Source organism: Lynx canadensis, chromosome B2 (genome assembly GCF_007474595.2).
Source record: "Lynx canadensis isolate LIC74 chromosome B2, mLynCan4.pri.v2, whole genome shotgun sequence".
NCBI lineage: Eukaryota > Metazoa > Chordata > Mammalia > Carnivora > Felidae > Lynx > Lynx canadensis.
This window is the reverse complement of record NC_044307.1, coordinates 136,036,977-136,047,729: the sequence shown is the minus strand read 5'-3', so window position 1 is coordinate 136,047,729 and position 10,753 is coordinate 136,036,977. Positions and strand designations below refer to the sequence as shown.

Sequence of the window (10,753 nt, the reverse complement as noted above, 5' to 3'; positions counted from 1 at the left end):
GAGGAGCCGGGCTCACTCCTGCGCTGTCAGTCCCTGTGGCAGTGTCTCTGAAGTCATTCAGCAAAGTCCTGCACCCCACACACGGCTGCCACCTGTCAGCAGCCCCTGGTCAGAGACTCAGTGGTAGGGGGGGGGGACGCGGGAGGGGGCAGCCGAGGTTTGGAGATGATTCAAGGGGACGCACACCCGAGACCGCGGGACCCCACGGCAGAGCATGAGCAGAACCCAGAGCCCCAAGCTCCACTGTGACAGAAGCTTGGGGGGGCTGCCCCCTGGGGGCCCACCAGCTCCACGGCTCTGTGATTGCTTCTGCCCTTCGGTCCCGAGGTGATGGTAGAAAACATCACATATGCTAACTCCAGTGACTCTGTGTCTCTGCTTCATGCTTGGCCCACATCTGAGATCCGCGATCATTGTCACTGACATCTTTTAAGCCGGACTCTGGGCCAAGTGCCGCGGTGGCTGTGGTCAAATGGCCCCATTGTACGGGGGAGGAAACTGAAGCTTAGGGAAGTCAGGAGACGATGCCAAGGCACTGGGACAGGTGCAGTCCCAGAACCCTATTCTGCCACCTCCACATTCCCAGTTCTCCCCCAGCACCGTCTACTTCACGTCCTTCTGAACAGCTGGAAGGAAAATAAACATACACCTGAGTTCTGAGCAGCCCCTGGGAGGATTTGCAACGCATAAGGGTCTGAAATGAAAAGAAAGAAGAAAGAAAGCAAGAAAGCAAGAAAGAAAGCAAGAAAGCAAGAAAGCAAGAAAGCAAGAAAGAAAGATTTCCAGACCCAGATTATCTCCCACAGAATCACAGCCTTGGTGAGGACAGAGCCGTGGCTGTGACAGGAAGGAAATGAAACCCTTTTCCCAGCAGTCTCCTTTCAGGGGAAAAGGGGGAACAGTACAATAGGTCCTATTGTACTAATTTTTTAAGTGCAATTAAGAAAACACTTTTAAGTGCAGAGATGAACCAGCAGCGTGAAATGATCTTGAAAACCCAGACATTGTTGCAGGGAGAAGTCAGGTGGAACTCAGCCAAGCGGAGAGGTGGTGACCTCCAGACCCCTGCCGGGGCGTCTCCCTCTGCCCCGGGGAGTTCCTGCCCCTGCGGCCCTTATCTTCTTGCACTTTTATCAAGGGGGTGCCAGCGCACCTGAAACCCCCAGATTTGGCAAAGAAATCACCCGTGACCTCCTGGTCACATCTGCTGCTGGAGGGTCAGGAAAGGAGGGGAAGCTGGCCCCTCGGGCATAATTTATGGAGGTTCTACTCCTCAGCAGGAGGTCTCAACTGCCAGCTTTGATTTTTGTTCAGAGGACAACGTGGAGGGAGCCGTGCCTCCCTCAGAGGTCACAGCACTTCCCCTCCCTCCTACTCAAGCTGGCTTTCCCCGGACCCAAATCTGTGCGCCTGGTTGCAAATTACACGTAACTAGCACCGGCCTTCATGTTGTGCTGCAATCGCCTGTCCATTTATCTGTGCTCCCTCGCTGGCCCTGGAAGTTTCTAGAGGCCCCAAACTTAGGTACCTTTTATTTTTGTGTCTCTCACGCCAGGCGTGACCCACAGCAGTCCCAATTAACAGGCATCTGACGAGGTCACGGATTAGCACCGAAGTCCAGATCGCCTAAGCGAACACGGGGCAAGTTCACAGGACCTGCACGCCTCCGACAGAGACGAGGCTGGAGAGAGCGTGAGCCACTCTCGTGAGACAGAAAGTGGCAAACGTGTGCAGAAGCGGAAAGCGGCTTTCTTCTATCTCCTGGTCTTGTCCAGAGCAGTTTCCACACAGCAGTGGTGTCCTCCACGGAAGACGTGACCGGCAAACCCCACACGTGAGCCTGTGCTTCCGAAGGCCCGTGTCATTTCAGCCGAGTCCCTCAGTCTGGCGTGACTAGAGACCGCTCCCTCTGTCCCAACGGTGGAGGCCCCATTGCCTTCCGTGGTGGCTCTGTGAAATCCGCACCATGTTGCTGGCCTGTGGGCACCGTGTCTTCGGTGAGTTTGCCTAATTCAGGAGCACTCGATACCCACGCGTTTGGGACTAAACCTAAAAACTGCCATCAGTCATGAAGTCCTCCTGTTTGGCAGTGGCTGAGGACGCTGAGACAAATACTCCCAGGCAGTATTAACTGTAATACGAGCCCACACTTTTGCATTCAATACAACATCATCCTATTTGGAATATTTACTCTTAGTAGATATAGGGAGAGATGGGTTTGATACTTTTCTTTTCTTTTTTAAAATTTGTTTAATGTTTATTCATTTTTTGAAAGACAGAGAGGCAGAGCACAAGCAGGGGTGGGGCGGAGGAGGGAGGGGGGACACAGAATCCGAAACAGGCTCCAGGCTCTGAGCGGTCAGCCCAGAGCCCGACGCGGGGCTCGAACTCACGAACCGCGAGATCATGACCTGAGCTGAAGTCGGATGCTTAACCGACTGAGCCACCCAGGCGCCCCGGGTTTGATACTTTTCTTAAGGACACAAAATACAATGCAGAAAAAGAAGCAGAACCACCTGAACCATGTACCAAAAAGGCAACTTGATAAAGAACAGAAAATACGACTTCCCTTTTCAGTGCCTCAAAAAGTATTGGATATAGACTTTTACAAAAAAAATTATAAAAGTCTATACCTTTGTATTCTTGAAGTATTATTTATATTGAGTATAAGGCCATTATTCTTTTCAGAAGATGAGATTTTTCTCTACATACGTAACTACACAGTTCCTTCCCACCAAATAATTCGGACCCGGAGTTGTCCTGGCAGATTCTGGACGTTAGGACATAAATCTGTCCCTCAACATCATTCTACACGATTACTGCGTACCAGGCCTGGGAGTCCATTCTGAAGGGGTAACTGTTGACAAAATGCCTGCCTTCGTGGCATTTATGTCCCCAGGGAATAAAGAAACCAGGGAGCAAATGCATGGGGCAGGGCCCAAACCAGGGTTCTATGATGGAGAGTAAGTGGTCAGAGAAGGCGGTGTGGACAGTGGCACCTAAGGAAGGATAAGCCAGCTGAGGGAAGAGCCAGGAGCAAAGCCGATCAAATGGAAGCAGACGCAGCTGTCAAAGCTCTGGGGGGCTCGTGGAGGCGACAGGAACAGAGCGCGGTGGTCTGGGAGGAAGCCGAGAAGTTGCTCGGGCGGAAGTTTGAGTGTATTCTAGAAGGATGAGAAGCCCCTGAACGGTTTCAGCAAGGAAACCACATGACTGACATACAGGTTTTAGAGATCATCATCCCCATTGTGGTGGTGGTTACATGCATCCACACGTATGACTGCAGACGCACATAATGGTGTGAGATGTTATTATTGGCGGAAACCGGGTGATGGGCGTACAGATCTCCTTGCACATTATTATTTTTTTTGCCGTTTCCTGTGAACCTGTAATTATTTCAAAAGGAAAAAGTTTAAAAGCATCATTCTGGGTCCAGGGTGGCGAATGCATGGAAGGGAGGTTTTGCCACAAATATGACAAGAGCCACTGGTGGGGCTTGGAAAGGCAGAGGCAGAAAGAAGACGAAGGATTGAAAATGTATTTTAAAAGTAGAATAGGACCTCTCAACAGATGAGATGTTACGGAGCGAAGGATGGGGCAGCGGGGGAGGGGAGATGATAACTCAGATGGCTGTGGCTTCAGCAACTTGGTGGATGGTGGTAATCCTCTGTACATTTTTTCTGGGGAAAGAAAAAAAATCCTGGGGAGAAAAGTTCAAAGTGGCTATCCCTTAAAAATAACAAACCTAAATAAGCCTCTTAGACATAATGTGTTACTTAGTAATACTGGAGATAAAATTTTTAAAAGAGAGTAGGTTTTAGTCCAGGAGTGAAGCGAAGTTAGAAACTCTGGACTCTAATCAAGGTTTTGCCCTGTATTGTGTGACCCTGGGCACATTTCATTCATTTCATTCCCTCGGAGCGTCCTTGCCCAACTTGCAAAAGAAATGGACGAAACAGAAGATCTCTGAAATTCTGCTTTTAAAACTCCGTGCAGGGGCGCCTGGGTGGCGCAGTCGGTTAAGCATCCGACTTCAGCCAGGTCACGATCTCGCGGTCCGTGAGTTCGAGCCCCGCGTCAGGCTCTGGGCTGATGGCTCGGAGCCTGGAGCCTGTTTCCGATTCTGTGTCTCCCTCTCTCTCTCTGCCCCTCCCCCGTTCATGCTCTGTCTCTCTCTGTCCCAAAAATAAATAAAAACGTTGAAGAAGAAAAAAAAAAAAAACAAAAAAAACTCCGTGCAACGATATTGAAGCTGGATGACTCTTCACGTCTTTCCTGACTTCAGGCATGCTAAGTAGCACAATGGTGCCTGTTTTCTCTGCACACCAATTCTCAGAATGTGAGTCGCTTTTAATATCGTATCTATGCCAACCTTGCGTTACAGGAAGAGCCCCCGTCCTGGTTCAAGAAAATCAGCACCTTTGCAAAGGATCCCAACCCACGTATGCTCGGTAATAGAATAACACCATGGACCCCGGGATGCTTTTGTATTTCGTTTAATTTAAGCTCTACACGGTCTGCACCGGATTAGCGGAGAGACACGGGGAGGCACTGCTGACGGGGCTGAAACCATATCTGGGGTTCATGGATACGGTAGGTGTACATTTAGTGCGTGCCTGGCTCACTGCCAGGACATGCTGCTGCCTTCTGCCTCCTCTGCTGCTATAATTAGACCGTGTTCCTCCCTTCCTGTCCTGAACTATGGGCAAGGGTCATCTCCCCGGAGGCTATATTTTGAGTCTGATTTGATCGATACACTGCATTTATCACACTCTAGGTGTGGCCTATCCTCCAGGCTTGCTTCTAGTTCCCCCTTTCCAGCCTCAAGTCAGACGAAAGCACTACCTACCCAGCCTTGGGCTGTGTCCAGAGTGGACCCACCATGACAGCTCAAGAGTAGTGGACACGGACTTGAGTCCGTGCCCACAGTCACTGCTACAGTCACTGCTATGTAGTCCCTGCTACTTAGAGCTCATCGCATCATCTCCTGGCACACAGGACCGTGGCGAAGACATTTAGCTAGGAGGACTGGCGAGCTTTGTCATTTTGCAACAAGGAATTCTGGGCATTCCCAGAGGATTCCCGAAAGGACCAAGTCATCAAGCACCAGGCGTCAGGACTGGCGTGCACGGAAGCAGGGGTAGACGATGGACCGGCCACTTTGGTCCGGACAGCCCAACGTGCGTTAAGTGAGGTTCCTAGGGGGCCGTGTCTCTGGCTGCATGAGTCTAAGGAACTTAGGGAAAGGAACTGGGGAGACGCTAAAGTCTCCCCAGAGGGGCAGCTCTTCAGTCCTCCCGGCCCTGCCAGGCAGTTACAGAGTGCTCACCAGTGAATTATCCCCAAATGTCCTCCAACGGAATCCAAATCTGGTCAACACTCTTGTCAAAGGAGACGGCTTGCGCTGAAAAAGATTAAGGGTCATCACAGTCATGCCGTTTTCTTTAAACAAACTTCGGTGACACTCAAATACTTTACTTACCTAAGCTCGGGGGTCACATACTTCTCAGCTGTTTTATTCTAAAACCAACCTGGACATAGCAATAGTTTGATTTCCCAAAACTGACTGTAGACACCCTGAGTCTGGCTGCCGCGAGCCAGGCAGGGCACAGAGCCTCCAGGGGCCCCATGTGTGTGCCCAGCCAGACTTCTCTCCTGGGGCAGGGGCCTCTATCAGCTGTTGTGTGTGCTTTGAGTAAAGCCCGGGAGGTCTGGGGACAGCTGGCCAACAACAACAGCGGGGTTCGGCAACAAGGGACGGATTTGGCATATCACCCGTGAGGACGGAGCAGTGGAGGTACCTCTGAATGTCCAACGATGATGGATCATTATCTTGAAAATGGTGAACACTCCCTCTTCCTGCTAAATTTCCTTTTGCAATGGGGTGTCTGAAAGACTAGCATCCCCTGCAGCTGGTGCCCTGATTTTTAAAGCAAGAAAGGAGAAAAAGCAAGTCAGGAGCAACTTCCTGTGATTATCTTATGAAATAATCTGAGATTCTATTTATAACCATTGCTCAACATGCCATCTAAAATAATAAACACGCACACTCTCTCCCTAGCCCCACCAATGCATTACTTTTCTTCTAGGCATTAAGACCATCCCACATATCGTACAACGTATTCGTATTATTATTTATATAATACTCATTATTTACATAATATACTAATGTTGATTATTAAATATAAGGCATTAAGATCATCCCACATATCTTATAAATAATATATTATATAAATATATAAATGTACTATTATTTATATAATACTAATTTTTATATAATACATTAATATTAATTATTAAATATAAGGCATTAAATCATCCCACATATCTTATAAATAATATATAAATATATAAACATATTATTTCTATAATACTAATTATTTATATATTAATATTATTTATTAAATATAAGGCATTAAATCATCCCACATATCTTATAAATAATATATAATACATACACATATTATGATTTATATAATACTAACTATTTATATAATATATTAATATTAATTATTAAATATAAGGCATTAAATCATCCCACATATCTTATAAATAATATATAATACATACACATATTATGATTTATATAATACTAACTATTTATATAATATATTAATATTAATTATTAAATATAAGGCATTAAATCATCCCACATATCAATAAATAATATATAAACATATTATTTCTATAATACTAATTATTGATATAATATATTAATATTAATTATTAAAATATTGTAGAAATAATATTAATTGGGGATATTGCCTGGGCGTTCTGACTATGTTGCTCAATAATCCTCATTGAATGACTGAATGAATAAATGAATTAACAGACAGACATCAAGTCAACCATGAATGAACTCAGAGTCCACCACTGGCTGGACATCAAGGCTCTTCTCTTTGGTCCCTTTTATGGACCAAATGCTTTCCCCAAATTCATATGTTGAAACCCTAACCCTAAGAGTGGCTATATTTGGATATGGACCTGTAAGGAGGTGGTTGATATTAAATGAGGCCAAAAGGGTGGGGCCCCAATCCAATAGGATCACTGTCCTTAAGAGACACCGGACAGGGCCCCCGCCCCCACCCCTGCTCCCATGAGGGGGGAGCTGCCTGCAAGCCGAAAAGAGGACCCTCACCAAAACTCAACCATGCACCTGCTCGCAGGCTTCCAGCTTCCAGAACTGAGAAATAAAGGTCTGTTGGGGCAGTCTCCCAATCTGTGGTATTTTGTTATGGCTCCGGAGCTGACTAGGACAGTCCCTTCCCCGTGTGCCTCCTCCCAGGCCCCTCCAGTCTTTCTCTTTTTAGCCCCCGGGTTCCTGGCTCTTGTCCCTTGGGGTCAGCCTGGAGATGCCTGGCTCTAAGCGAAACATCTGTCAAGTCTCAGCACGACTTTAATGTGTTATTCTTCCTACAAGGTCCCTGTATTTTCTTTTCCTAAAACCATAGCATTCATAGCAAACGGGAGAACTATCAGTGAAAAGAGAGAAGACCCCAGGCTGCCACGCAAGGAGTCAAACTCCTGTCCTGCTCCCGCCTGCCCCGTGGCCGTTACCTCTCGGCCTCCCTGCCGTGCTCCCTGGTCACGCGCGGCCCCTCCCCGTGTGCGTCTGCAAGGCTTTCAGCAAAGACCCATCACCAACGAGCGACTTCTACCTGGTTCTCCAATGCAAGTTCCAGAAGCAGGGAGACTCTGGTTGAGCTTTTTGCTCCTCTCGAATAAGGCTGTAACCCCAAGCCCCTCACAAGCTGACGGCTAGCCCGGGCTGCACGCCCTGGTGGCCGGAATTCTCCCCAAATCCAGTTGTCTCAGGGGGGTGGGACCGATCAAGTGGGGCTGGGGCTGGGCCTGGAGTTGGGGGGGGGGCGGGCTCAACTGGTAGGAGGTGGGGTCTGGGGAGGGGGCGGTTCTTGCGATGCCAGGTGCACAGCTAAGGACACATGGTGGGTGAGCTGCTTCCAGGAAGGAGGCTGCAGACAGCTGGCATGCTGAGCCCCAGGCCAGGCTGGTGCGGAGGAAGCCTCCCGTGTGTCACTCGGAAGGACACTCTGACACGAGGGAGTGGCAGACCCTGAAGACAAACCATCTGTTCCGTAGCTTCAGCTTGGGCTTGAACTACATGGGAATGTACCCAACCTGTACCATTTTCCCTTCACCACGCTTTCTAGATTCACTCTATGGATGTGAAATATTCATACGCATTAAATAAGCAGAATTATTTGTCCTGGTTCTGGAGGTACCTATTTTTTTTTTAACGTTTTTGTTTTATTTATTTTTTTTATTTTTTGAGACAGAGAGACAGAGTGTGAGCAGGAGAGGGAGAGAGAGAGAGGGAGACACAGAATCCAAAGCAGTTTCCAGACTCTGAGCTGTTGTCACAGAGCCCGACACAGGGCTGGAACTCAGGACCGGAGATCTTGACCTCCGGTTAAGTCGGAGGCTTAACCGACTGAGCCACCCAGGCGCCCCTGGAGGTACCTATTTTTAAAACTAGCCTAAGTCTGAAGGTCAGTGTACAAAAGAGACGTGGCCCAGGAATTCCAATAGCCACATTCCCACCCTCCCCCAGCTAATGCTACAAGCCAAACCACGATGAGTGCCATTAAGAGGAAACCTAAATGCTCTCCAGGGACGCAAACACTTTCCTAGCTTCTATTGCTCCGCCAACGTCTGAGACGATAGGGCTGATATGGCTTGAAACGACTTCAACTTCTAAAAATGGCTCTTTCAAAAAAATGTCATGGAAATCATCTAGGCTGGGCCTCATACATGTCACTTCAAAAAAAGAAAACCGCATCACTGTCCTTTCCTCTTTCTCTTCCTCCTCCTCCTCCCTCTCGTTCTGCGGGTGCTCTGAAATGTGAAGTGAAGTTCCCAGCTGGAACAGGGAACGAACAGCATTACCCCCCACATTATTGGATCGTGACCCAGGAACAGCCAGGGATTCAAAGCTCTGTATGATCGTTCTCTTCCTGAGCCCGTAATTCCCCCATTTGTCTGCTGAGATCAGGTCTGTCATCAGCATTAATGTCCTTTTGAAAGATTTTGAGATGTTATATTTAACAAAAGCAACTTGCCCGTCATCAATAAAGGTCAAGAGAGTTGGCTTTTCTCCAGCCATTTCTTTAAAAAAAAATTAAATGGGCAAATATCTTTGAAACTGCCCAGAAATGAGCTCTTACAGTCCTTCCTGTTGAACAGAATTGCTCAGGAGATGAAAGAAGCCAATTGAAAGTGGGGAGAATCTGCTCTCCCATCAACACGCATTCATTCACCATGTGCCTGCCCTTAGCTAGATGTGGAGAGGACACCAGACATGGCCACCGATCTCAAGGGGCATCCGTAATCCCATGGATAGTAACAGCCAGCTCTTACTAAGCACCTATTCTGTGCTAACAACTTATATACATTGTCCCTGATCCTTATAGCAATCTTCTAAGGCAAGTGACAAACAGTGTAATTGGGGAACAGGCCGAGCACATAAAGAAATAAAAATATAGAGAAATATATGTAAAGTTTCAAACACATGGTGAAGAAAAGCAAGTTACTAGAGTTTAGAGAAAGGAAGTCAATGGGGTGCTCTTTTGAGGCTTCCAGAAACTATGACAGCAGGAGAAAAAGAGGAAGGCCTTCCAGTAAAGGAAGAAGTATCCTGGGCCAAGTGTGAGAGGCAGGTTTGTGAACATGCATGGGGAAAAGGGGGATCTGTGGGAGGCGGTGAGGGCAGCCATTTTTCCCCTGGGTTGACCAGATCACCCACATTTCTCTGTTCATAACTCTGGGCTAGCGAGTTGCCCGGATATACTGCAGCTGGCCCAGAGCTCCCAGAGCCACATTTTCCAGGCTGAGCTGGTCTCCCTTCCCAAGAAGTCTTCTCTGTCGGTTCCATCTTATGACATCTCTCCTTGCCCGACCGCCTACAGCACTTAGGGTCTGGAGAGCCCAAGTTATCACGTGGTGGTGTTTATAGCCATGAATTCCTCTCCAGTCCTTCAGGCGGTACACGTTTAGTATCTCTGACAAGATGCCAGTCCCCTAGAGGTCAGAGGTGGCATTTTACACTTTTCATCTTCTGGTCCCTAAGTCTGGATTTGCTCAGGGCTCAACCATCAGTCCTCCGATCTTCTGCGTCTATAGCATTCCTTCAGTGTATCTTTCAGATGCATTTTTATCTACCATTTATTTGCAGTTAATCCCTAAACCTTTATTTCTAGTTGCTCCCTGTCGCCCGGGTTCTGCTCCCAGATCTCCAATTGTCCCGAGGATGATCCGACAGCCATGCCTTGTCATCATCTCAATATAATATACCCCAACTAGAAGAATCCATGTTCATGGCAGACCAGCTCCTATAGCCAACTTCTTCACCTTTGTCCGATGTATCTTGATGTACTCAACCATAAATCCTTTTTACAAAAATACAATTGATGAATAAAAGGTTTACTTGATTGAATTCCAACACACTGTGTGGCTCTAGGTGGTCAATTTCAACCACGTGTAGAATAGGTCCAAGAGTTCAACTGCCTGTAACATCTCTTTTGTGTGGCCATCACTCATCCAACAGCCTCCACTACCTCTCACGTATCTGGGGGCCCAGAAGGGAATCCCAAACTGTCAATACATTTTTAGTGTTATTAAGTTACTAAATAGTATTTAGTATTAATAATAGTTATTGGCCAAAATGATGCCTCTCCCCCCAAAAAACTTAAGATCTAAAGTTTATAACTTTGCCCGTAGGAGAAGCTTCTCAACG

General features: G+C 47.4%; 1 long non-coding RNA gene across 1 annotated transcript; it reads right to left on the bottom strand.

Moving 5' to 3' along the window:
- Positions 1–3,527: 3,527 nt before the first annotated feature.
- LOC115513452 lies at positions 3,528–5,914 on the bottom strand. The gene is made up of 3 exons (XR_003968698.1): positions 5,802–5,914; positions 5,330–5,404; positions 3,528–3,680 (listed from the first exon to the last, which is right to left on the bottom strand). It is a non-coding gene; the product is annotated as an uncharacterized LOC115513452 (long non-coding RNA).
- Between the last annotated feature and the right edge of the window lie 4,839 nt (positions 5,915–10,753).